The following is a 23,240-nucleotide window of genomic DNA, read 5'->3' as shown; positions in this document are numbered from 1 at the left end:
CGACACCGCGAGTGAGACACACGATCTGCTTGGAGGGGGGTTTTGTCCTTTGACTAATAAGTAGAGGGGGGTATTTGATAATTGTTTTATGACAGGGGGAACCGCGCAGTTGCGAATTTCACGGTGGTACTAAATGCAATTCACTCATATTTCTTGCCCCTCTTGCTTCGACTTCTGAACCTTCTTCTCATTTTCTCTGTGAATTCCTTATTGCTTTAGATATCGGCGACGGGTTTTATTGACGAGAAGGTGCATGGAAAGAGATGCATGTGGCCATTTATGCATACACAATGTGAGTTTTTTGTAATCCAAAAAAGGATAAAATGCACCTCACCCCCTAGAAATTTTCTGTTTTCGCACTTCGATCCCCCCTAAAATTTCAAAAAGGAGAAAACACCCTTGAGAAATATTGTTTTCATTGCACTTTGCCTCAAAAGCCAATTTTCGGTGGTTTTCTTTTTTTTTTTTTTTGCCAAAATTGACATTTTCAGTCTTCTTGAAGGGTACGTATATTTGCCATTTCATCATTCCCACCCAAACCCCTATTACCCTTCTCGTTTCTAGCGGTCCACAAGCACAAACACAATTTATGAAGCAAACATTAGGTATCTTTCTCCTAAATTTGTGCTCACACAATTGAGATCAGAATATTCAATTCATCTTCAATTAGCAAGCTATTACGGTTATCCAGAGGTTCGAAAACAATAAGCCAAGAAATCTTAGCTCAAAATTCATAGACCCAAATATCTAAGCTAAAAAATCTTGGAGGCAAACCATAAAATAAGCAGACGAAGCTCAAAATTCACTAACCCGGTGAAAACTTAACAATCTTACTTTGTATAATCACCTTCGCCTTCGGAGACAATAGAACAATATTTCACCTCCGGAAAGGAGAACCCTAACTTTCACATAAGCTAATGGATGTTAGTACCCTGAAAAAAGTACTCACATGTGACGCACGTGCAGACGATTCCAATGAGAAATGAACGAAAATGGCAACTTTGAGGCACTGTGCAATAATTTAACTAGTTTTGGTAAAAGTTTGTTAAAAAAAATGTTGAGGGGGTAACGTGCAAAATATACACGATAGTTTGGGGTGCAAACTGTCATTAACCCTAAACAAATCATTACGAGATTGGAAATTTTAAAACCGTAACCTGTGGAATTCGAAAACTTCTTTATCTTCACCCCTAATTCTAACTCCTACATGTCCAAACTATTTTATAGGATTTAGAATATTAGCGCTAAATTCGCTTATCCCATATCAATAATTAATATTAGTTTGTTGCTAAGCTGACGTACTCGATCTAAGTTGTCGTGTCATTACTTATCAAGCTAAGATGATGACTCTACGGCGTATATTATGGGTATTTATTGCATGCATTTATTATGATTCTTGAGCGGAAAAAAAAAACATTGACGCGAACCAAAGTATGTTATATATATAGTAACAAATTAAAAAAGAATGTGCTAAACGATAAGAAAACCTCAATGTATGTATATCATTTATCGATGTATTGGTGACCGCTCTGTAAATTTAATTGATAGATCTCGTATAATTGTCTTCTCTCGATGTAGCATTTCCTTCTTTCTGTTCCTTCCTCTATATTTTCTAAACTTTCAATTACTTTTACATTTGGATTCTAAAAAAAATCAATTGTAAATTATAAATTATATTTGAATAATAAGGATAATTCATAAAAATTCTCATACAAAAGGAAAATACTATATTTATTTTAATAAACATTTTTAGAACAGTGACACAGAAAATCTAAAGCCCAGTGGGCTTGTGTTCAGGTGCCCTAAAATTATCTGCACTTTCTTTTTCCTAGGTTTTAACGTCACTCAATTACCTCTATAAAAAGGACCGATTAAATCTCTTATGTGTCTGAAATTCCTAGGTTTTTCTCTGCGCCGTTTTATTTTCTGTGTCTGAATTTCCGACAGAAAAATTATGTACGTGTCAGTGTCGGTTTACAGATTTTCACCTGAAGATCTCCACCACCGCCTAAGGCCGCCTCCTGAACCTCCACCGCCGAGGTCTGCTCTTCTCTTCCGATCATATGTTTATGTATATATATATATATATGGTTTCTCTTTTCCATCTTTTTTTTCTTGATTTAATTTATTTCTGTTCTTGATATATAGTTGATATATATGGATTTAAAATGTTTTTTTTTTGTTCTTCATGTTGTATTTGTGGTGATGAAATAAGATCTTAATAACTAATCTATTTTTTATTTTTCTTACCTTTTTTTCTTTTAATATTTTTCACTGATTTTGGCCCGTTGATACAGATCTGAAATTTTTAAACCTATTAATGATATATATCATATATAATAAGATCTGTTTAACAGTATTTATATTGGATCTGGTATGAAGATATATTTCTCAATTAGTTTGTTGCATGCGAAAGTTCATTGGATTGAATTTATTTATTCCATACAGTTGATATATATGGATTTAATTAAGATGTTCGATTTTCGGATTTATGGACGAAGTTTACAACCTCTCTTTTCTTTTCTGGTTTTTTGGCAAATAGATGAAGGAGAAGCATATCGAACAATATTCTTGTCAGCGACATAACGGTAAAATCAATTTTCTTTCACCAAATATCTCACAAATTAAAGTTACCTTTCTTTTTTATTGCATCAATTGTTTCTTTATATTTTTTAACAAAAAAAAAAAAGAAATAATTCATTATGTACAAAGTTTATGAACTGACCACGCTCGTGTTTTTTGTTGTTGTTGACCAACCGGTGAATTCCAGAACTGTTTCATTAGTGGAGCATTGGTGGTGTTGGAGGGGTGGAAAAGGTTGATAATACTTCAAGAAATGATCTGATGATTTTTTCTCGAAAGCTCAATCAGTTACTTTTTAAGGGAGTATAAAAAAGGTGTTTCGTGTTTTTATAGATGTTTTTCGGCATTCTATATGCGCATTCAAGGCTTCAAATCAATTGTTTCACCACCCCCTCGAAACATGGCCGCTATGAAATTATTAGTGAATCTGCGTTCATTCTCATGTTCCAGTGTGGTAAAGAAGGTAGCTGCCGCTGCTCCTTCCTTCTGTCGTCTAGTGCTTAATTTTTCACCAACAAAACAAAGCAGAGCTTGAAGGAAGAAATGACGATAAAATTTAAAATACCTTACTGCAACGGACGCCCCCATAGAAGCTACCAAGCGAGTCCAAAATGCCGGGCCGAATTCCACAAAGACGAATCAGATCATCCACCTCATAATCAACACTGATCTCCCTCGTTGGTAATGGTAAAAATGAAGACGGAATTCTGGAGCCTCCGGCTATGGAAATACATATGAGATTGGTTAATGGTTCTTAATGCGGATCTACATTCATATGAATATTATTTGGTTTTGTTTTGTTGCTACCTTTTGTTTTCCTATCATCAAAGATTGAATTTGAGGTGTTAGAAACATTCTAATATTTCTGAATCTTTCTAACACCTCAAATTGGGTCTTAGGGTAAAAAAAAAAAAGAAGCTAATGATAGGAAAACAAAATATAGCAACGGGACAGACTAGTTCATATGAATGCTAATGCTCTTGTTATAAATCGGGTCATTTTTTTTTCCTTTTTTGTCCCTTATAGAAATTATTCGACTTTTCGTTTTGTTGAATCCATATATGGAGTGTACTTGCATTAGGGTTCGTACGTAGAGTTTATTCTACTGTGTACGAGACGGGTTTTTCACGGTCATATATATGTTTGTAATAATCTTGGACGTCTTATTCTTAAGAATATATTTTTCTAAGAGATGTAATGATCTTTATTTATTCGTAAGGGTTAATAGCATTTCGCCACCTAGACTTTGCCCGTTTTTGCACTTTACCACCTTAACAAAAAAAAATTGCAAGGGTACACCCAAACTCACCTTTTTTACGCACATAACCACCTACGAGGAATATTCCGGCGAATCTTCTCATTTTCCGGCGCACGCGCGATGCACATGCTTAATGGAAGGGTTTTTTGGTCATTTCAAATCAAAATTTTTGTGGGGCCTTTTTTTCTCTCTCTCTCCCTTTCTCTCTCTCTCTCTCTCTCTCTCTCTCTCTCTCTCTCTCTCTCTCTCTCTCTCTCTCTCTCTCTCTCTCGGACACCCACACATATACTGACATCCCCATCATCATCTTCTTCTTCTCTTCATTCTTTGTGCTTTTCTCAAGAATCAATCTTCGTCCGCCGTCGTCGCTAAGTCCTCTTCGAAAATGATGGGGATGAACTGCAGCTCATCGGAGTGGGCATTCTAGCGGTTCCTGCAGGAGGTCGCCTCCCCCGATCACAACAACACCACCATACAACGCAACGACGTCGGTGAGATCGAAGCCAACTCCAATCACAACGATGATAATCCGCGGTGACAGATTGCGGCGGCGGTGGGGCCACCCACAAATATTCCTCTAGATTTTGTGGAGTATCAGGCCTTACTTAAAAGCCGCCTCAAGTTGACGTGCACCGCCGTCGCTTTGTCCCGGCTACAAACTTTTTTTCTTATCCAATTTTATTTTTTAAGCAAATAGGGAAAATAGTGGAATTCCATCTTTAATGCTGCTAGGCTGATAATTTGTACCATATGCTTTATGTTGTGTACCTTATGGCTCTTTCCACATGTTTAATCTCCATCTTCTGTATAATTTATGATATTTCCTACAATATGAGTTCTCTATATCTATATATTTATTCTTTTACTTACAAATACTGAAAAATGAACATCAATTTGTGCTTGTTAAGGTGGATGATGCTTTGTACATGATTGAAGAAATGGTCAATAATGGAATCAGACCTACGATTTATACTTTCACAGTTCCATCACAACATTGTTCGCGGAGTTTCTTTTGGGAAAAAAATGATTCTTGACAGAAGCACAAAGAAAGAAGAGAAGCAGAAGATGATGATGGGGGATGTCTGTATGTGTGTGGGTGTGCGAGAAAGAGAGAGAGAATAAGAAAGAAGGAGAAGAAAGAGTAAAAAGAGGGCCCACAATTTTTTTAAGGTGAAATAACAAAAAAAGCCCTCCATTAAGCATGTGTATCGCACGTGCGTTGGAAAATTAGAAGATTCGCCGGAATATTCCTCCTAGGTGGTTAAGTGCGTAAAAAAAGTGAGTTTGGGTGTGCCCGTGCAACTTTTTTTAGTTAAGGTGGTAAAGTGCAAAAAAGGTCAAAGTCCAGGTGGTGAAATGCTATTAAACAAGAGGGGTTTTTTCGTAATTTGACCATACCTCAAGGGTGGTCGTAATTTGCCCTATATTTATACATGAGTTGTAAAAAATAGTGAATTTATAAATAATGTAATTAAGGGGCAAAGTTACAAGTTTGAAATTAACAAAATAACCAAATATAATATACGTTTAATGATTAAAGAAAAAGCTCATCGATCTCCCAATTTATTTACATACTTCCATTGCAAAAATCCGTGTACATATATTCAAACATGTCTTTAGATCTGTATATATTGACCAAATTAGTTCTTCTTTTCTTAAAGGAAAAAAAAAACAGTTATTCAATCCATTTTTCTACAGATCCAATACATTTCTTTTTCTACCCATCCAATCCATCTTAATCAAATTCACACGCACACACACACATACATATATAAAAAATTAGAACTACTGTTTAAGAATATATTGACCACAGAAATGAGCCTGAAAGATAGTAGCGTCGCCCAGCTTGCAAGGGAGGTTCTGGACTATTTGGTTCCTTGGCTTGCAGCCACTTATTTCATCACATGCCAGGACTAAAAGATCCAAGAGGAGTATGTTTACCAGCAACATCGAAATAAACATAAGTTGCATGATTATGTTCTTCAGCATCTTTCACCTCGGTCTTCTTTAGTATTTTATATTTTCCTTCTCCCCTATATTTTATATTTTCCTTCAAAGACTAGCAAAGTTGAGTCATCATTCAAATTCCAAAATTATGCCGAGTCATCATCTAGGCAGTATGCATCCAGGCCCGAGCCAATAGGGTTATAGGTTAGTTTGGTCCGAAGAGTTTCCCTACGGAAAGGGAAAATGACCTATATATGAAATCTTCACATTCTAAGAGTTCTGGAATTCAACAACAACAAAAAAATATGAGAGTGAGTTAATAAACTTTGTTAATCATGAATTTGTTTATTATAGAAAAATATATTGAAACTAAATTGATGCAATTAAAAGAAAAGTTCACTTTGTCAGAAAATAATTGGTTTTACCCTTATGTATGTAAAAAGGAGAGTACTGTTCGATAAGCCTCTCCTCCATCTGTACGTCAAAAACCAAATAAAAAGAAAATAGAGTTCATAAACTTCCGCAGTAAATATGTATATTCAAACAGGTTCCTGGACTCACATTCTAATAATGGACATAAATAGACCAAATCGGGATTAGATTTACTTTTTAATTATATATAAATAAATAATAAAAAAATTGAAAAAAAAAAAAAGATCAGTGACTAAGATCTTGATTTCATCGCACCAAAATGAGAAAAAAAAAACTCATTGATTTAGTTAAGGGTTTCAGAATCATTATTAATCAATAAATTGTTTAAATCACCCGGAAAATAAATCCGCAAATCCATATATATGAAATAAATAAAAATCAATCCAATTAAGTTTTTGCATGCTGCTACTAATCGAGAAATGAAGATAGAAAAGAAAAGCAAACATTCATAACAAAAAAAACATCTGAATTAAATCTATATATACACAAACATTGAATCCATTTTTCGAACAAGGCAGACCTCGGCGGCGGAGGTTCAGGCGGCGGACTCGGGCGGTGGAGGAATTCGAACAAGGATCGATAAGCCCTGGCGGACATAGCTATGTGTTGTTGCTGTCTGAATTTCAGACAAAGCAGCTGCGCAGTGAGTTGTGACAGATATATTTTTTGTGGGTCCTTTATATAGAAAAGAAATGATGTCAAAACCCTAGAAACAATTTGAAGTGAGCGCCGCCAAATTAAAGTACAGCTGATGAGAAAGCCCAGTGGGCTTTCAGGTTGTTTGTGTGTCGGTGCATGCCTCACTTCTTTATTTTCTCATTTTTTATATTATATATTTTTCAAATACTACCTAATATTGTTGGTATATCCAGTAAAGTCAATTTGACGAATATTTTTTTTTTCTGTTAATTTTGGAGTTGAACAAACAGAAAAATGAAAAACAAAAAATGACATAATCGGCACATAATATAACCCGTTGAGGTAATTGAACATTTAAATAATACGGCACGAGGTAACGAAAGGAAAGAAATGTCATTTCAAAACAGAGCGATAATACGAGATCTGTGAACTAAATTCACAAAGAAAGCTCAATTAATTGCTTCATTGAAATTTCACAGACGAATATACAATGGCTACGGGAAAATTTGCATCGCAAACTCGAAGCACAATTAACATTTGTACTTCGGGTTTGCTTGTCGTTTAGCAAACATTTTTTATTTTTACTATTATTCGGTTCGCGACAAAGCTCTTTTTTGCTCGAGAATCATAATAAATGCCATAATTAAGTCCCTGTGATATCGGGGACAACTCTAAATCCACGTCGGCACGTTCACGAAGAAATTAGTTTTACCGGATGGGCCGGGGATAAGTGAAATTAGTGCTAGTATAAATCCTATAAAGTAGTTCGAACATGGAACTGTCGGAATTAGGGTGGAGATTATAATGAACTTTTCCAATTCGACCGGTTACGATCCAGAAAAGTTCAATCTAGTAATTTTATTTTATAATTATGATTTCCTATTTTTTGAAATACTAAAATTTTCTAAAAGTACACTTATAATATCAATATAATTATTCATGCATTTTAGGTTATATATATGTGTGTGTGTGTGTGTGTGCAATTTTCAAAAGGTTTAGGACCACATTGCAATTTTCAAAAATCATGCTATGTATCTAGTTTATCCAGCCACCAATCCCCCGATGTAATACATTTTAAGTTTTAACTTATACAGAATTCAAAAGGTTTAATTAGGACAAAATTGCAATTTTAAAAAATCAGGCTATGAATTCAATTTGACTGACTTATACAGAATTCAAAAGAGTTTAGGACCAAATTGCAATTTTCAGAAATCAGACTATGTATACAATTTGACTTATACAGATCAATTCAAAAGAAAGAATAAAACTTGATTTATATATTATTACAAAAGCTACATTTTTCATATGATGAAGCTTTGTTCAGTTGCTACATTTTGTTTCCCATCTGTAGACGCATAAAATTAATTAATTGGTTAATTAAATTAGCCAATTAAATTGTGTCTAAATTAAATTATACCTTGTCTTGCAAGACAAGTCATGGGGATAATTATCAATTGGCCAATAGGATTATTTCTTCTCTTCCAAGTTATAAGAGATAAATATCAATTTAAAGAGAGCCAATCAAATCGCGCCACATCATCAAGCAGACTTTAAGTAGGACTCTTATTCTACCACTATAAATAGGGACTCTCCTACACAATTCAGGACACAACTCAAGAAGAATAAAAACCGTAGGAGAAAATTCTCTCTACAATATTCAAGTCGTTCTTCATCAAATTCAAGGCGTTCTTCATCAAATCGAAGGAGTTCATCAAATCGAAGGTGTTCTTCATCAAATCAAGGCGTTAAAGCGTTTAATTTTTGAGATTACGGTGCTAAACCCTCGAATTAACGTTATTAACATCAAATCAAGATCGAAGGAAGATTGAAGGGCCAAATCCATCAAGAATTCCAAGATCTTCAAGTCAAAATCCGTCAAAGTTCAGCGTTCGATCCGAGATTCAAGTCGCAAGACCCTCGGAAGACGTTATTCAAATCCAAATCAAATCCGGAGAAGATCAAGTCAACGACTCGTCTCCGAAATTCAAAGTCAATCATATATTTTTCTTGAGAGAATAATCAGAGGATTAAATTAGAGTTTGTAACCCGCAATATTTTATTTTAATTCAATAAATTATCTTTGTGCAAGTATTTTCTTGTTTGTTAAATTCGCATATAAGAATTTGTTGCTACAAATTTTGGCACACCCGGTGGGGACATCTCTACTTCTCATCTCTTCTCTCTCTCGAAGATCCTCGAAGTGTTGCAGCTGCAAGCGTCCTCCGAGACTAACTCGACGCCTCAAACCATTCAGAAAGGCTTACCACCTCTTGTCAACACAAGCGCAGACGTGGAAGGTTCAAAACGAAAGATTTCACAGCCCACGCCTCGTTCAACATCAAGCTACTCAGAGGTGGCATCCGTCATGACAACAAACGCTACAACCATGGAGGAGCAAATTGCAAGTTTGACAAAGGCAATTGAGGGACTCACAAAGCATGTTCAACAACGAGATTCTCAAATTGCCGAGTTGATCAACAAGATGGACAAAGCCGATGCTAGTCAAGCTGTGGAGAATCAGATAGAAGTTCAAGACGAAGTCGAGACATCCACAAAGCAACAACCAGTTGAAAACGAGAAGGCTCCAGCTCAAGAACTTCAAGTTTCTCCAGAAGGGATGATTCATGTAGATCAAGTGATAACGCTGATCAGTGGAACCATCAAAGACAAGTTGGAAGGAAGCTCGAAGTCATCATCAACCTATGTCAAGCCATACACGCAAAGGATTGATGATCTAAGGATGCCAATGGGCTATATACCTCCAAAGTTTCAACAATTTGACGGCAAAGGCAACCCCAAGCAACATGTGGCACACTTCGTCGAGACTTGCAATGATGCCGGGACGTACGGAGATCACCTCGTCAAGCAATTCGTCCGATCGCTCAAAGACAATGCGTTTGATTGGTACATTAATTTGGGGGCAAACTCCATCGATAGTTGGAAGCACTTAGAGGAAGAATTTCTCAACCGCTTTTACAGCACTCGAAGAACAGTCAGCATGATTGAGCTCACCAATTCCCGCCAATGGAAGAAGGAACCTGTCATCCACTACATCAACCGTTGGAGAAATTTGAGTCTTAATTGCAAGGATCGACTGCCCGAGACATCAGCTATTGAACTGTGCATTCAAGGAATGCAATGGGGACTCCAATATATCCTTCAAGTAATTCAACCTAAAAGTTTTGAAGAGTTGGCCACTCGAGCACATGATATGGAGTTGAGCATACTTGCAAATCAAATTGAAGATCCACCATTCCAAAAGCCGTACCAGCTCAATGAAGAACATATTGAAGAAGAACAAGAAGATCATGAGGATGGGGACAAGTCTTTTGAGGAACCAACACCCTATGCAATATGACAAATCAAATCAAATACTCCTTGACACGAGTTTAAAAGGTCTACAAGTCCAAATCAAGTGAAACACTCCTTGACACGAGTTTAAAAGGTCTACATGTCCAAATCAAATCAAATACTCCTTGACACGAGTTTAAAAGGTTTACAAGTCCAAATCAAGTGAAACACTCCTTGACACGAGTTTAAAAGGTCTACATGTCCAAATGAAATCAAATACTCCTTGACACGAGTTTAAAAGGTCTACATGTCCAAATTAAATGAAACACTCCTTGACACGAGTTTAAAAGGTCTACATGTCCAAATCAAATGAAATACTCCTTGACACGAGTTTAAAAGGTCTACAAGTTCAAATCAAATCAAAGCTCCTTGATACGAGCATAAACTATCTACATATCCAAGTCAAGTCAAGGCTCCTTGATACGAGCATAAACCATCTACATATCCAAATCAAATCAAGGCTCCTTGATACGAGCATAAACTATCTATATATCCAATTCAAATCAAGGCTCTTTGATACGAGCATAAACTATCTACATATCCAAATCAAGTCAAGGCTCCTTGATACGAGCGTAAACTATCTACAAATTCAAGTCAAATGCTCCTTCAGCATGAGTTTAAACTGCATATATTTCTCCTTGTCCACATGAGTATAAACTGTGCACGACATCCCTCAAAAGGATATATTTTGAACTACGTTATGACTTGATCCCTTCATAGGGTACGTAGGCAACTTAGAATCTCTCTAAGTTCAGTCATGATTTCAAAAGTTATATGTGTTTTGCTAGATCAAGCTGCAATTGAAGTTGAGCAATTATCGAGACTCATCCACTCCAAGATGCATTGTCCGTGAACAAGTCTCGAGGGGGCATTTGTAGACGCATAAAATTAATTAATTGGTTAATTAAATTAGCCAATTAAATTGTGTCTAAATTAAATTATACCTTGTCTTGCAAGACAAGTCATGGGGATAATTATCAATTGGCCAATAGGATTATTTCTTCTCTTCCAAGTTATAAGAGATAAATATCAATTTAAAGAGAGCCAATCAAATCGCGCCACATCATCAAGCAGACTTTAAGTAGGACTCTTATTCTACCACTATAAATAGGGACTCTCCCTACACAATTCAGGACACAACTCAAGAAGAATAAAAACCGTAGGAGAAAATTCTCTCTACAATATTCAAGTCGTTCTTCATCAAATTCAAGGCGTTCTTCATCAAATCGAAGGAGTTCATCAAATCGAAGGTGTTCTTCATCAAATCAAGGCGTTAAAGCGTTTAATTTTCGAGATTACGGTGCTAAACCCTCGAATTAACGTTATTAACATCAAATCAAGATCGAAGGAAGATTGAAGGGCCAAATCCATCAAGAATTCCAAGATCTTCAAGTCAAAATCCGTCAAAGTTCAGCGTTCGATCCGAGATTCAAGTCGCAAGACCCTCGGAAGACGTTATTCAAATCCAAATCAAATCCGGAGAAGATCAAGTCAACGACTCGTCTCCGAAATTCAAAGTCAATCATATATTTTTCTTGAGAGAATAATCAGAGGATTAAATTAGAGTTTGTAACCCGCAATATTTTATTTTAATTCAATAAATTATCTTTGTGCAAGTATTTTCTTGTTTGTTAAATTCGCAGATAAGAATTTGTTGCTACACCATCATCAGCTCTTTTCTCGCAATAGTGAATCTAACGGCGCCAAAAACATCCGAGCTCGACGACTAAAATGATTACCTGAAGAAAAAAAAAAACCTCGAGTTTCAAGATATATATTTACTTGTGATAAAGATTTAAGTTAAGCGCACATTCAAAACTACTGATCTCAATAATCGTCTTAAGGTCATGAACACGTTCAAGGCTATTATTGTCCACTATTTGAAAAAAAAAAAACAATTAAAAATTATAAATTAAATTTTCATAATAAGGATAATTCATAAAAATTCTCATACAAAAAGGAAAATAGTACATTTATTTGAATAAACATTTTTAGAAACTGACACAGAAAATCTAAAGCCCAGTGGGCTTGTCTTCAGGTGCCCTAAAAATGCCTAGGTGTTGACGTCACTCAACCTCTATATAAAGGACCGATAAAATCTCTTCTGTATATATCTGACGTTTTCTGTGTCTGAAATTCCGACACAAAAATAATGGTTTACAGAGCTTTGTCTGAAGATCTCCACCTCCTGAGGCCGCCGCCTGAACCTCCGCCGCGAGGTCTGCTCTTCACTTCCGATCATATATATATGGATTTAAAATGTTTTTTTCGTTCTTCATGTTTGATTGGTGATGATGAATTAAGATCTTAATAACTGATCTATTTTTCATTTTTTTTTCCTTTGTTCTTTTAATATTTTTCACCTGAATTTGGCCTGTTGATACAGATTTGAAATTCTTAAACCTATTAATGATATATATATCATATATGGATTTAATTGAGATGTATATTAGATCTGTATAACAATATTTTATTATTGGATGTTTTCCATCTTCATTTCTTGATTAGTTTGTTGCATGCAAAAGTTCATTGGATTGAATTTATTTATTCTATATAATTTATATGTATGAATTTAATTAAGATGTTCGATTTGCGGATTTATGGAGGAAGTTTAATTTACGACCTCTCTTTTCTTTTCTTTTTTGGTTTTTGGCAAATAGATGGAGGAGAAGCATATCGAACAATATTCTTGTCAGCGGAAACGGTAAAATCAATTTTCTTTTACCAAATTTCTCACAAAATTAACTTTTTTTTTATTGCATCAATTGTTTCATTACATTTTTTAACAAAAAAAAAATATAGTTCATTAAGTACAAAGTTTATGAACCGATGATCACTCTCGTGTTTTTTTGTTGTTGTTGTTGACCAACCGGTGAATTCCAGAACTCTTTCATTAGTGGAGTCATTGATAGTGTTGGAGGGGTAGAAAAGATTTGAGGTTAGTTGTGGCACATCACATCGTTTTTCCATGCTATAAAGTTCAATCAGTTACTTTTTAAGGGAGTATCAAAAAGGCGTTTCGTGTTTTTATAGATGTTTTTCGGCATTCTACGGGCATGGTTCAAAGTTTCAGAGCTCCACCTCTTCAAGGCACCAAATCAACTGTTTCACCACCCCCTCAAATCATGGCCGCTACGAAATTATTAGTTAAACTGCGTTCATTCTCATGTTCCAGTGTGGTAAAGATGGTAGCTGCCATTGCTCCTTTCGTCTGTCCTCTAGTGCTTAATTTTTCACCAACAGAACAAAACAGAGCTTGAGGGAAGAAATGACAATAATATTCTCCAACTTGGTTGGAAATAATTTAAAATACCTTAATGCAACGGACGCCCCCATAGAAGCTACCAAGCGAGTCCAAAATGCCGAGCCGAATTCCACAAAGACGAATCAGCCTTTCTTCATATTTCTCCCACGCTTTTGCAAACAACAGGTTTCTTCCTCGTCAATCCACCTCATAATTGACGCTGATCTCCCTCGTTGGTCTGTGGTAAAATGGCAACATTGAAGACGGAATTCTTGAGCCTCAAGCTATGGAAATATATATGAGATTGATTAATGGTTCTTAATGCGGATCTATTTGTATGAATATGATTTAGTTTTGTTCGTTGCTACCTTTTGTTTTCCTATCATCAAAGACTGAATTTGAGGTGTTAGAAACATTCTAATATTTTTCGAATATTTCTAACACCTCAAATTGGGTCTTAGGATAAAAAAGCTAATGATAGGAAAACAAAATATAGCAACACGATGGACTAGCTCGTATGACTGTTAATGCTCTTGTTATAAATCTGGTCATTTTTTTCCTTTTTTGTCCATTTCAGAAATATTCGACTTTTCGTTTTGTTGAATCCATATATGGAGTGTACCTACATTAGGATTCGTATGTAGATTTTATTCTACTGTGTACGAGACGGGTTTTTCACGTTCATATATATGCTTGTAATAGTCTTGGACGTCTTATTCTTAAGAATTTATTTTTCTAAGAGATGTAATGATCTTTATTTATAACAACCTTGTGGTCTCTAATTAATTCAGTTAATTTTCAAGAAACTAATTATGGCTAAGCTAATCCTTTCAAATCATTAAATGCACGTCCAATCTTTTCAACCTTAAATTCATCTACAGCTTAAACCTCGCTGGTTAAACTAGATACAGAGCATAATTTCTTAAAATTGCAATTTGGTCCTAAATCTTTTGAATTATGTATAAGCAAGTCGAATTGTATTTCTGGGTATTGGTAGTTGTATAAGCATGTTTATGCATATACAATGTGACGGCAATACTCTTCAGTTCCAGTAAAAAAATAATGCGCCAGAAGTTTGACTTTGGGGAAAAGTGCAACAAAAATATATGTTACAAGGGAGGATGTCTCTTTTTTTAATTTTTAGGGGGGAAGGTGCGAATTTCTAAAATTTCTAGGGGGACAAGTGATACATTTCTCTAATAGCTTAAGCTTAGTTAATTTAACTAGTTCAGGTAAAATTTTGAAAAAAAAAAATTGTTCAGGAGGTAACGTGCAAAAGCACACTATAGTTTTGGGTGAGGTGCCATATTAACCCTAAATAATTCATTACAAGATTGGAAATCTTAAGATCGTAACCGATGGAATTCGAAAACTTTTTTATAATCTTCACCCTTAATTCTAACTCCTACATGTCCAAACTATTTTATAAGATCATATTAGTGCTAAATTCACTTATCTCCGATCAATTAATACTAGTTTCTTGCTAAGCCGGCGTGGACTCGATCGAAGTTGTCCCGTCATTGCTCATAATTTAAGATGATATCACTATGGCGCATATATATTATATATGGGAATTTATTACATGCATTTATTATGATTCTTGAGCAAAAAAAGAAAAAAACCTTGACACGAGCCGGAATATAAAGAATGTGTTAAACGATAAGAAAACCTTACGTACATACGTAGATTCTTGCTCCGAGTTTGCATGTAGATTTTCTTGTAGCCCCATGTATATCCGTCAATAAAAATTTAACGAAGCAAATCATTTATCTATCTGATGGTGTCAGCTCTGTAAATTTAGTTAATAGATCTCGTATTAATCAACTTCTCTCGAAGTAGCATTTCCGACTTTCTGTTACCTCTCGCTGTGTAAATTCTAAACTGTCAGTTAATTTTACATTTGAATTCTAAAAAAAGAAATATTAATTATAAATTATAAATTATATTGGCATAATAAGGATAATTCATAAAAATTCTCATACAAAAGGAAAATACTATATTTATTAACCCATGTAGAAACAACCACATATTCCAAATCACACAAAAATCAAATCAAATTCAATTCGACGAACGAGCAAAAAAATCTTTAAATTGCGCTAAAAAAGAATGCGGACGGAGGTAGGCGGGTGTCTTTGGTGGCCGCGGGGTGAAGAAAGGTGCATCCACCATAGCCGCGGGTTGTCGTAGCGTGCGTCCATGATGGACGCGAAAAGGTGTCAGATTTTTTTTTAATTTAGATATAATAATTATTTATTAATATTTACTAACGATATTAAATATTCTTAATGTATATGTTTTATGTTTTTTTTCTTTTGATCGATAATTTAATACTATTTTATAAGCATTAATAATTGTTTAATAATTTCACAATGTTTAAAATAGTTATTTAAGTAATGTTATGAATAATTGTTAATTTAATATTTAAATCTTTTTTTATGAATATTAATAATTGTGTGTGAAAAAGGAGGAAACGAAAGAAGTGAAAGGTGTTGAGGAGAGAAGTCAGAGAGAGTAGATGTAGAGAGAGAAACTATTTGATTTATATGCAGGATTTAGTAGATTTTAATGTGGAATTTAGCACTCCCCATTTTAATAACATTTTTAGAACACAGAAAATCAAAAGCCCAGTGGGCTTGTGTTCAGGTGCCCTACTTTCCTAGGTTTTGACGTCACTCAACCTCTATATATATAAAGGACCGATAAATTCTCTTATGTACCCTAAAACGCCGTTTTCTGTGTCTGAAATTCCGACACAAAAATAATGGCTTTGTCAGTGTCGGTTTACAGAGCTTCACCTGAAGATCTCCGCCGCCACCGCCTAAGGCCGCCTCCCGAACCTCCGCCGCCGAGGTCTGCGCTCTTCACTTCCCATCATATATATATGTTTTTTTGTTCTTCATGTTTGATTTGTGGATTTCTGTTATGCGTCAATTTATTGTTTGACCCGATTTTTTTTCTTTTTTCTTTTATTTTTTTTCAGCCCGATTATTTCCCGTCTTCTTTTTCCTGATTAGCATGCAAAATGGATGGATTATATTCATGTTCTCCAGATTTGACCTTTGGTTTATTGATTGATAAACATTCTGAAACTCTTAAAACCATTAATGATGTATATATATATATATATATGGATTTAATTAAGGTGTACCAGATCTGTACAACAATGTTTATACTGGATCTGCTATAAAAAAAAAATTAATTTCTTTTTCGTCCTCATTTCTTGATATGTTTGCTTGCATGTAAAAGTTCATTGAATTGAATTAAGATGTTAGATTTGCGGATTTCTTAAAACAATTTATTGATTAATAATGATTCTGAACTCTTAAATAAACGACGATGTGTTTCTGGTTTTGAATGAATTAATTATATTTATATATGAAATACAGATCTAATAACTGATCTGTTTTGCACCTTATATTCATTGCCTTTAAAATTCACTATTTTTTTGTACAACTGAAAAATATTTTATGGGTGAATTTTACAAACTCTCATTTCTTTTTGTTTGGTTTTTGACAAACAGATGTAGAAGAGGCATATCGAACAATATTCTTGTCAGCGGCACCCCTAAACGGCAGTACAGTGTGGATGGTCGTGGCATGTGTGGGTGTCGATAATATCTAGCAATCATCAAATTATTGTGAGTCGAGATTTGAATTTATTATTGTCAACTATTAATCGTCATTACCTTTAGTTGTTACTGAGTCTACCAGCTGTACTAATCATTGTAGTAAAAATGCCAAATGAGTGCAAGATATTTTGGAAAAATATACCAACATGAATAATGTATTTGTATATCTATCTCACTTATGTGTATTTTGCCGTGATATTTTAATTGACAATCTTGTATTTGAGTTTATTGGGAATATATATAAAAAAAATCATAGTAAAATCGAATTTCTACTTTTTTTTTTGTAGACCCGGATGGTTGTTTGCCATGAACAGTGAAATTATTTGTGCGGCGGTTGCATTTCACACAACCAAATGAGTCGCTCGACATTATTCCCCGCCACCACCCCCGGAGTCTTATTACAAAAGCTACATTCATCCTCATCTTTATCCAATATGATAAAGAATGTGTTGTGATTGCTCCTGTGATCCACCGTCTGTATCGTCTAGGGCTTAATTTTGCAGCATCAGATCAAAGCTTGAGGAAATAAATTAGGATAATGTTTCTGCAACTTGCTTGGAATAAATTGTTGGTTAATGGTTTTTAACGCGGATAACATGGGCCTTTCTCGTGGACTTAAATGAGGTATTTTATTTGCAATGTTTTATCTAATTCTTTAATCATATATCTAATTGATCCATGCTCAACCTCTTGTTTATTTTCTTGTAACACAACTTTTTCTTCCCTTAATTATTACACAATTTTTTGGAGTACTATAAATTAATTTTGGATTATTTTTTTTGCTTAACAAAAAATGACTTTTTTGTTTTCTTCTTCTTCTTCTTGTAGACCGAGATGGTTTAAGTTGGATCTTCTTGATTGGTGTATCTGTATTGCCCGTGGAGGAGAATTTGTTGGTCCTGATCTCCAGGGAAACGTTTTCCAAAGCGGAAATAGGAAAATCGACATACATATAAATATGATTTAGCTTTTTTCTTCGTTACTATTTTTTGTTTTCCTATCATCAAAGACTGAATTTGAGGTGCTAGAAACGTTCTGATATTTTAGAATGTTCCTAACACCTCAAATTCAGTCTTAGGAGAAAAGGTTGATAGGGAAACAAACTGTAGCAACGAGACGGACTAACACATATGAATGTAACTCCGATCATTTTAATTCCTTTTTTGTCCGTTGTAGAAATATTCGACGTTTCGTTTTGTTGAAATCTTATATGGACTACGTTCGGGTTTATTTTACTATGTACGAACAGGTTTTTCACGTTTATATGTTTGTAATAATCCTGGACATCTTATTCTTAAGAATTACTAAATCACAAAAATTGTAAATGTAAACCATACACCTCATTTTCGCAGTACTCTCAATTTTTACCTCCATTAATAAGTTTTCGTTAAGCTTTAGCCTAATCTGGTCTACGGCCTTGTGAATTTTAATTCAGGTAATTTTCAAGAAACTTGTGGCTAAGCTAATCCTTCCAATGAGAAATTTTATAAATAAGCCCCAAAATGAAGTTTTCGGCATTTTCAATTCAGTCCCTTTCATTTTTTGAAAGGCCCTCTTCTTCGTTAAGTGCGGGACTAATTTGCAATTTTCAATAAATACAATGAACATAGCTGAAAGTAAAATAGGTTAAATTGCAATTTCCAAAACTTAATTAAAGAAAAAAAAAGGTCTCGTTTTACATGGATCAAGAAAAACAAATTCGATTGGGCTGTGATTGGATCAAGAAAAGATGGGAGTAAGAAAATGTAAATGGAGGTAACTAAGTTCACAAAATTTTAACTAGACAATAGTTTTGCTTTGCATTCTATTTTTTTCCTCGTTTCGAAATCATTGATCCAATAAGGTTTGTCAGGGATTGATTTGCAATTCTCCAGAAATACACTGAACATAGTTGAGCCGCCTCTCTCCTTCCGGCGAACAACCTCTCCGGCCTCCCCTGGTGGGCTGTTGAGCAAAACTGGCGGTGGAGAGGAGTTCGGCGGTCGGTGGTGGACCGGTGGTGGAGGAAGCTGGTTCGCGGTGAAGAGGATGCTGATTTTTTTCTTTTCTTTAATTAAATTTTGGAAAATTGCAATTTAACCTCTTTTAGTTTCAGCAAGTTTTCAGAAATTCATTTTGGCCCCTTAATTTTAAATCATACATGTTAAACGGTTGTGGCTTTTATTTTTGCAGAAACCTCCCTGGGTATTTTTGTCTTTTACATTTCGCTCACTTTTGGCTTCTTTTTTCCCTCACTTTTTTTCACCAGCAACACCCATATATTCCTTTAGGTATTGGCGACGGGTTTTGTTGATGACAACATGGAAAGAGAGGCATATGGCCATTTATGCATATACGTTGTGATTGTAATACCCTTTGACTATATTGGATGGAGTTTTGTCAATTCCAGTAAAAAAAATACGCCGGAAATTTGATTATGGGGCAAAGTGCAACAAATATATATATTTTACGAGGGGTGTCTCCTTTTTTCAATTTCTAGGGGGGGGGGGGGGGATGCGAATTTCTATAATTTCTAGGGGGGCAACCGCTATTTGCCCTAATGCATATCTATTGTTAAAAAAACGAAGTGATTACAACTAAATGAATAGCCAACAATCTCAACACTCAATCTTCCACAATCAACGGTATTACTGGGGTGAGGCAATGGTCGTGGGGCAAATACGCAGCGGAAATCCACTGGAAACGCAGGGAAGCGGCAAAGAAGTGTAAAATGCAAAAGGAAGAGGTGATGAAGTGTGAAATGATGGCAGAAAAATTTGTTCAGGGTTAACGTGCAAAACACACGATAGTGTGGGGGGCAAAGTGACATTAACCCTAAAAAAATCATTACAAGATTGGAAATTTTAAGATTATAACCGGTGGAATTCGAAAACTTGTTTATAATCTTCACCCCTGATTCTAACTCCTACGACATGTCCAAACTATTTTATAGGATTTATATTAGCGCGAAATTCGCTTATCTCCGATCAATTAATATTAGTTAATTTCTTGCTAAGTCGACGTGGACTCAATCGAAGTTGTCGTGTCATTGCTCGTCAAGCTAAGATGATAATTTATTATGGGAATTTATTGCTTGCATTTGTTATGATTCTTGAGCTCGAAAAAAAAAAAAAAAAAAAAAAAAAACCTTGACACGAGCCAAAATATAATTAATATATAGTAGCAATAAAGAATGTGCTAAACGACAAGAAACCCTTACGTACAGACGTAGATTCTCGCTCCGAGTTTGCCATGCAAATTTTCTTGTAGCCCCATGTTTAAACGTCACTAAAATTTTAACGAAGCAAATCATTATGTATCTGACGGTGACCGCTGTGTGAATTTAGTTGATAGGTCTCGTATAATCGTCTTCATTTTTTGGTAATTTGACCTTACCTCAAAGGTGACCGTAAAAAATTGAAAACAAAATCCGAAAAAAGAAAAAAAAAAAAAAAAAAGGAAAAGAGAAAAAGGACGGAGAGAAGGTACTTAAAAACCGATTTTTGTAGTACAAGTCGGCAAGACAATACCGATAATACAAAAACAAATCGGTGTTGTCATGCCGATTTGTACTACAAAAATCGGGTTTTAAGTACTTATTTTTATTAACATAATCGGAATGTGGCTACCGACTTTAGTAACAAAAATCGGTATTTGCAGACCGATATTTGGTATCGTCGAATTTTTTCCCAACAAAAAAAAACGACCCAAAAGCAAAAATAAACGGTTAAAACATACTTCATTGTGTTCTCCACCCTCGTAAACCACCATATTATTATTTTTTGATTCCATCGTGAATGTTTGGTATGTATTTGATAATTTTAGTGTGTAGGATTTCTTGGTGGGTTTGTGAAGAAGAAGGAAAAGAAAGAGGAGATTTTTAAGTCGTGAAATAAAGAAGAGGGGATTTTGGATTTATGTATTTTATTTGGTCTTGCACAAAGGAAATGATTTTTTTTATTTTTTAATGTTTTGTGTTTTTTATTTGATTTTCAATTTCATTAAGGGTAAATTAGTATTTTTATATTGGAGGTCTTGAACTAATAAAAAAATGGGCTTGCATATAACCGCCGCCTTATTTAATACATATTTTTTATTATGATCCATTTTGTATTTCGAAAAAGAGGAAATCATATAAAAAAAATTTACTAGATTAAAATTTTTTGGATCGTAAACGGTGGAGTTCGAAAAGTTCGTTATAATCTTCACCTCTAATTCCGACTCTTCCATGTTCGAACTATTTTATAGGATTTATACTGGGGCTAATTTCATATATCCCCGGTCCATCCAGTAAAACTAATTTCTTCGTGAACGTAACTATTGCATGCATTTATTATGATTCTCGAATAAAAAAAACCTTGTCGCAAGCCGAAATCAATATCTAGTAACAATAAAGAACGTTTCCTAAACGACAAGTAAACCCTAAGTACATACGTTGATTTTCGCTCCAAGTTTGCCGTGCGGATTTTCTCGTTGCGTGTGTATATCCATCCGTGAAATCGCAATTAAAAAATTAATTGACCTACCTAATAGTGATCGGCCTGTAAATTTAGTTGATCGATCTATCTCGTAGATTTCACGCTATCCCAAAATAGAATTTCATTAATTCCCTTCTATATATTACCTCCCTCTATTTTCATTTTTCTATTCACGCAACTGAGTTGTTCATAAATTAAATTAAAATATTACGTACTATTTGAATAATATATAATATAAAAATTACAAAATATTGGAACGTATATAAAAGAACTAAGGCACCGACACTCAAACAACCTGAAAGCCCAGTGGGATTTTTTTTTTCCATATTGGAAAAAAACAAAAAAACCTTGACGCGAGCCAAAATATAATTAATATATAGTAGCAATAAAGAATGTGCTAAACGACAAGAAAACCATACGTACAGACGTAGATTCTCGCTCCGAGTTTGCCATACAGATTTTCTTGTAGCTCCATGTATAAACGTCACTAAAATTTTAACGAAGTAAACCATTTATGTATCTGACGGTGACCGCTCTCTAAATTTAATTGATAGATCTCGTATAATCGTCTTCTCTCGAAGTATCATTTCCTTATTCTGTTACTCCCCCTATAAATTCTAAACAGTCAATTAATTTTACATTTGGACTTTTTTATTTTAAACTTTCAATTGTAAATTATAAATTAAATTTGCATAATAAGGATAATTCGTAGAATTTCTCATACAAAAGGAAAATACTATATTTATTTTAACTAGTAATTGTACTCGTGCGATGCACGGGACAACAAATTGCATGTTTTAATGTTGTAAGTATATACAAAAACATTTGATGTATTCGTATGATGAAATTTTTTATTACAACCATTCATTAATAATTCATCAGTGGAACATAGTAAACTAAGTCTACTTACTACACAAAACAAAAAATAAAAAATAAGCAAATTTTATCGACAACATATCATCGGAAAAGGCTATCTCTGCATCTTGCATCGTAACTAAGTCCTTCTCCTAACCTTCCATATATTTGTGTCAAGATCAACTTCATGCTTCCCCGACATATCGATTGCATCGACGCTTAGAACTGAAACGATTCACACATAGTAAAATAAGACGTGGAAAATGTGACTACACTAAGAAGATAAGAGTTTAACGGAAGCACATAAAACCAATAATTGCAGGAACAAAAATGCCATGATTGCAAGTCCAACGATAGAAACTATTTTGAAACACAAAAAAGTTTTGAACTCAGTACTGCATCCCTTACACCAATTGACTATCATCACAATGTATTGCATTGAGTGTTCATACAACTGCATACATGATATACATAGTAATACACCTAGATACTTAATAACCACAATCAAGAGACATTATAGTTCTTACCAAACTTATGATCAATATCACAGCACAAATAATTTGAAATACTAAACCACATACATTATGTTCACCTCAGATAAAGCCAAGATAGCAAGTTTTATATCTAATTGCAAGGAAACTGAAGATTAACAACAATAGAGTTAAAAACTATTATACCTTGCTTGATAATATCAGTGGATTTCCATGATAGGGTTGTCAACAACTGTTTTCCTATTTGCCACTGTAAATAGAAAGCAATACATTATTCATATGTTTTTTATATTAATTATTGAAGAAACTCCTGCCAGTTTACGAAACTTCTGAAAATTGCATCATAGCCACAACG

General features: G+C 34.5%; 3 long non-coding RNA genes across 3 annotated transcripts in view; 2 read left to right on the top strand and 1 right to left on the bottom strand.

The window, feature by feature from the left end:
- Window positions 1-1,867: 1,867 nt before the first annotated feature.
- LOC105973412 (uncharacterized) overlaps window positions 1,868-23,240 on the top strand; it is a 39,659-nt gene continuing 18,286 nt past the window's right edge. Inside the window, exon 1 of the long non-coding RNA XR_016033231.1 lies at window positions 1,868-2,040. This is a non-coding gene — a long non-coding RNA (uncharacterized LOC105973412). The remainder of the gene's footprint in view (window positions 2,041-23,240) is intronic.
- Window positions 5,376-6,887, bottom strand: LOC148768707 (uncharacterized). The gene is made up of 3 exons (XR_016033230.1): window positions 6,741-6,887; window positions 6,214-6,262; window positions 5,376-6,067 (listed from the first exon to the last, which is right to left on the bottom strand). It is a non-coding gene; the product is annotated as an uncharacterized LOC148768707 (long non-coding RNA).
- LOC148768706 (uncharacterized) lies at window positions 15,897-18,224 on the top strand. The gene is made up of 4 exons (XR_016032887.1): window positions 15,897-16,304; window positions 16,975-17,091; window positions 17,370-17,706; window positions 17,911-18,224. It is a non-coding gene; the product is annotated as an uncharacterized LOC148768706 (long non-coding RNA).

Source organism: Erythranthe guttata, chromosome 8 (genome assembly GCF_056151865.1).
Source record: "Erythranthe guttata isolate IM_541 chromosome 8, IM_541, whole genome shotgun sequence".
NCBI classification, from domain to species: domain Eukaryota; kingdom Viridiplantae; phylum Streptophyta; class Magnoliopsida; order Lamiales; family Phrymaceae; genus Erythranthe; species Erythranthe guttata.
This window is presented reverse-complemented; position numbering and strand designations above follow the sequence as displayed.